Source organism: Miscanthus floridulus, unplaced genomic scaffold, assembly GCF_019320115.1.
Source record: "Miscanthus floridulus cultivar M001 unplaced genomic scaffold, ASM1932011v1 os_2047_1, whole genome shotgun sequence".
NCBI lineage: Eukaryota > Viridiplantae > Streptophyta > Magnoliopsida > Poales > Poaceae > Miscanthus > Miscanthus floridulus.
This window is the reverse complement of record NW_027098066.1, coordinates 51,424-56,494: the sequence shown is the minus strand read 5'-3', so window position 1 is coordinate 56,494 and position 5,071 is coordinate 51,424. Positions and strand designations below refer to the sequence as shown.

At 39.8% G+C, this 5,071-nt stretch overlaps 1 pseudogene; it reads right to left on the bottom strand.

Annotated features, from left to right (window-relative positions):
- Nucleotides 1-931: 931 nt before the first annotated feature.
- On the bottom strand, nucleotides 932-1,635 carry LOC136534560 (uncharacterized; annotated as a pseudogene).
- Between the last annotated feature and the right edge of the window lie 3,436 nt (nucleotides 1,636-5,071).

Below are 5,071 nucleotides of genomic sequence, written 5' to 3'. Positions count from 1 at the left end.
CGTCTCTAAAAATAAATGTAGCACAGTAATTTTTAAATTTTCAAATATCCTCGAATGGAAGAATGACTATCTGCTGTGGTACACGCAAATAAATGTGCACTGTTGATCTAGATATCTTTTACCACATATTACTTCCTAGGAGGTAATAATAAAATTGTATATTTAATTATTTCTAATTTTGGAAGAAAATTATGTTGTCTATTTCTTTTTGGAATGTTTTATACGGATCTTTTTTTTTTTGAGATGGTTTTGAGTTAGCAATGTTTTTTTTAACGTGACAGAACGAGATATACTCAGAAGTATGTATGACGCCTTGATTTACAGTGTAACTTTTTTATAATGTGATCAAAGGCAAATGTGTGAACTTTGGAGTAACTTTTTGAAACAAAATAATACCAAATACGAGGTGCGTGACAACTTTTGTACGTGCAACTGCATATAGTTACTAGGTACTAGTATTAGTTTTTTTTGTTACATGACTAGTTAAATGCCTGTGTGTTGCAACGGGTACACATAATATCACGATAACATATGTATGAGCGCGTGTTATACTGTATCTAAAATAGATACTGTAATCGTGATGTTTTACAAGTTGCAATACACGAGCATTCACTTTAATCATAACAAATATGTGTTTTACAATACATGTTTTACAATATATTGTACAATTAAGAATCTAATCTCTCAATGTTTCGACTAAGAGAACGTGCTTTGCATGAACACCAAGCTACAGTTGGTCACCAATAAAAGATAATCTAGAAGATTTTCAGGTCCAAGATGCGGCATCTAACTTCTTGCAGTTGAAGCATGCAGATAGTTGAAGCTGTAGTTAGAAGTATCATGCACATAAGTTGTTTGTTAATTTTTAAAGTTAAAGTACTATTGATATATCTTGAAAAAATATGTATCGACGTGTAATGCATTACCTCTTTCATAGAGTTAGAACCTCTTTATATACAATATTCTTTGTGAATATATCCTTTGTCGGTCTCTTCTTCTCCTTCCCTTTCCCTTTTTCCTTGTTCACGTCCTTCTCAGCAGCCGGCACAGCCAAGATCCTAATGTTCGATCTTGCTGTAGCTCTTGATAGCGCCACGTACAATTGGCCATACGGGAACACTGGTTTCGGCAAGTATACCCTGACGTTAGGGATAGTTTGCCCCTGTGCCTTGTTAACAGTCATTGCGAAGCTGAGCCGAATAGGGAACTGTTTTCGTTTAAATTGGAAAGGGAACATCTCATCGTCCGACTGGCATAAGGGTATTCGAGGCAGAAAAACCCGCTTTCCAGCGTGCTGTCACAACACAATTTCTGCGTCTATGGTATTCTTTTGGAACCCTGTATGATAAGCCTGGTACCATTACAAAGTCCGTTCATATGGTCAATGTTCCTAAGCAATATGACCGGACAACCAATCTTCAGCTTCAACACATGTGGAGGTAGACCATTGGGTGTCAAAGTGTTAAGGAATTCCTCAGGGTAGTAGTTATGTAGATCGTCCACCGCACAGTCAAAGCTATGGTACACCATCTCATCCCCATGGAAACGACCTATCATCTTCATATTAATCATATCAACCCATTCATTCTGCGTAGATAATATCGCTCGAGAGGTGATATAATCTTTGCTTGACATATTTACATTGATGTTAGGGAATATGCAATCAATTAGAGTATCAAGATCACTATCTTTCCCGGTGTGCGGAACACATATATCATGAGGAAGACTTCATCATCAACAGTCGCCTCCTCAGACCCTCCACCGACGCGCAACAAGTATTATGCAAACGACGGGTCGCTCTTTGCCCTCATATTGCATTACAATGTTAATTTTTCCAAAGATAGGTCGATAATACAACAAATAGAAACTACAAGACATTTGGTGACCTCTATATCTTAGCATTCTAAATAGCAGGAGGGAAAAAGAAATTCTACAACTATACATAGCCTTGTAACATCAATGAAAATACAGCAAATAGAAACTACAAGACATTTGGTGACTTCTATATCTTAGCATAGCCTTGTAACATCAATGAAAAATTTCATATGCCATTCCCTTTTGTTTTAATGAAACCACTATTGGACTATGAACACATGAAGTTATATATTGGCATTCTGATAGTGCTGCATTTTTCATGGATCTAGTCAGAGTAGTTCTAATCAGCAGAGCTGCATCAAAGTCGACAAATGAATTTGATTGGCACTTGGCAGTGGACAGTGACTTTATAGGGGAGGGGTGAAATCAATTAAGATCTGTTGTATTTAACAACCATACATTTCTTATAACTCGTCCTTGGCGGCATGTAAAAATATTTCTATTTCATGACAATTTGCACTTGGCAGATAATACTTGATCAGTTGTCATGACTTGATTTTCGCTATTTTGTTTATTTGCCAGGGATGGCCAAGAAAGCCAAGCAACACGTCAAAGAGAACTAGCGTACTTGGTCTCGCGTGGACGGATCAGATAGTCTCGCCCTTGCAGGAAAGAACAGCGATCACTTCAATGACGACGACCAGAAATGAGTCGTCCCGTCCACATGGATTTAAATAGCAAGATTGTTACCTGATGGATAAGTTGACGGAGAATTGGCGCCGGCAACCATCGGGTGAAGACTGCCGGCACGACCAGGGGAGACTCGCGGGTGGAGAATTGGCGTCGGCAACCGACGCGTGAAGACTGCCAGCACGACCACGTTGGGTGAAGACTACCGGCACGACCAGGGGAGACTCGCGGGTGGAGAATTGGCGCCGGCAACCGATGCATTTTTTGTTGGTGCCTGTGATCTGATCAGGGGTGCAATGGAGAGGTTTTATTTCTCTCTTTTTTTGATGCGCGGGTTGCCTTTGTTGCCGCTATAGTGGACGTGATTGCCCGGTTCCCTATTTTGCCACTAATGGGACGTGATTGCCGGGAAACACTGTGCGTGGTGAGGTAGAAATTGCTGGAGGTTGCGGTGTCGCACGTGTACTCATCCTGCCGGTAAACACTGTGCGTGGTCGAGTATTTTTTTAGTCCTCTATTGTAGTAAGATACATCATTTTAATTGTTTTAAAGGTTTTCAGGAAAAGATGGGGAGTAGTGCCTTGGTAATGAGAATCAGATTGATTTCTATGTAGCTTTCAGATTTACATGGCGTAAATATATATCTATACTATATATCTATTTTTTTCAAAGGTATTTGATTAGTCTGGATGCTAAATGATATTATTGTAATCTGTAATTTTTTTCCCCTTGGGAATATGGCCACCATTGTGGTCAACAAACCACCTGGAATGCCAATGTAAGTAGATGTAGATAGCTTCATTTCCTTTTCCTGCAGTTTCATCCCCAAAAAGATCAGCTCCTATCTGAAACCTTTGCTTCATTCTGAAGGGTGGCATTGGCATACAAATTAGTACTGATATTCTGATCCCAATATGTGGGGAGGGTTCTTCTTAAGCACCTGCATACTGTGCTAGTTACTGGCCAGGCGCACTGTGTGCACGGTGCACCCACTTATATATCCTGCACACCATCTGCTCCATTAGGTCCCAAGCTCCCAGCTTTGCAGGTTCAATGGTTGCCTGAACTGAAAGGGTGTTCTTGATATCTCTAATCCACTGCCGATCTAGTTGATTATCCGCCACTGTGCGTCCGTTGATGAACCTTTACTAACAACCGCACTAGTTTGGGTGCAATGTGTAAGAATGCTGTCCATTGAGCCAGCAGTACTACCTTAGCACATGGCAGTGCGCAACGACTACAACAGATATTGGCCCCGTAAAAAGGCTTTAGATGGTAAGGAAAAAAAAGTGAATGTCAAAAGGTAACTGAAGCTAAGAATTCGTTATCCAAAGAAGCATCCAGTTATATCAAAGTGACCACAATCTCGATAACGTAAGGTCTAGACCCAAAGAAAGGCATACAGCTGTAATGGGCAACACCTGAAAAAGAAAAACTGGAGGCCCAGCATTATCTGCCACTCCATTTTTGCCACGCGGCATATGCTGAAGAGATAAATAAAGCAATCATCCATTCAAACTGCACGGAAGGCTAAGTTAATATTCTTATTAAAAAAGGGCAGCAAACAAGCTCAACAACATTAAATTACAAGAATTGCTGCGATCATGTTGCATGCTACCAGAAGCTTAAGCTATGGAAAGAACCTCAAGACTGGCAAGGTTTGAACTATACATAAAAAAATATCGCTATCGAGATTAAGAAATCATTAGATGCCTATTTTTACAATCATCAATGCAGTATTGTGAAGATATAAATGCCATAATTGACAATTGACCAAGAGCCAACTGCTACTGAACTGAACTGTGGGATGCAGATGAGTCAAAATAGCAGTCTGTAGTAGTTGCCACGAGAGCAATTTTAAACTTCAATTCTGTTGACATACATTAGAAACTAAATTCAATTATGCGGAGCAGGCATGCACAACAGAGAAAGACACCAATATAAGCACACCCATGCACTACTTTGTTTAGAATCAGCACAAAAGATTAATGATAGGCCGCACGATAAGTTTTGCTAGTAACAGAGCACAAAAACTGACATAAATTGAAAGGTGGCCACAGATAAAATTTAAACAAATAAGACATGCATGCCTCGGAAAGGTACTGCTAGAGAGAATTGGTTAAAGTACTTCATTGTGATCAGCTAGTAACATGCGCTCTTGGTTTAGGATGTGTAAGTAAGTCAATGCTGTCAGCAGTTCTAGCATCTAACTTGGAACCACCAGGTAAGCATCAACACATTTGAAAAGAAAACACACAAGGAACAGGATGCACCAACCTCAAGGGGACAATGGCCCAGCACCAGGAAGCATATAACACCAGCTGCAGGCAGAGCAAGTAAAACCATTAAATTCGTGCAGAATTCAACCATCACAGGCAACCACGAGCAAACTGGATGAATTACCTCAAGCAGTGGCCCCACACAATAGAGTTCAGAAAAATACAGCATAAACATAATCAATTCAATGTGGTAAAACAAATAAGATAAAAGGATGGTTTTTATTGACTTGGAGAAGACTTATGATAAAATACCAAGGAATATTATGTGGTGGGCTTTGGACAAACAT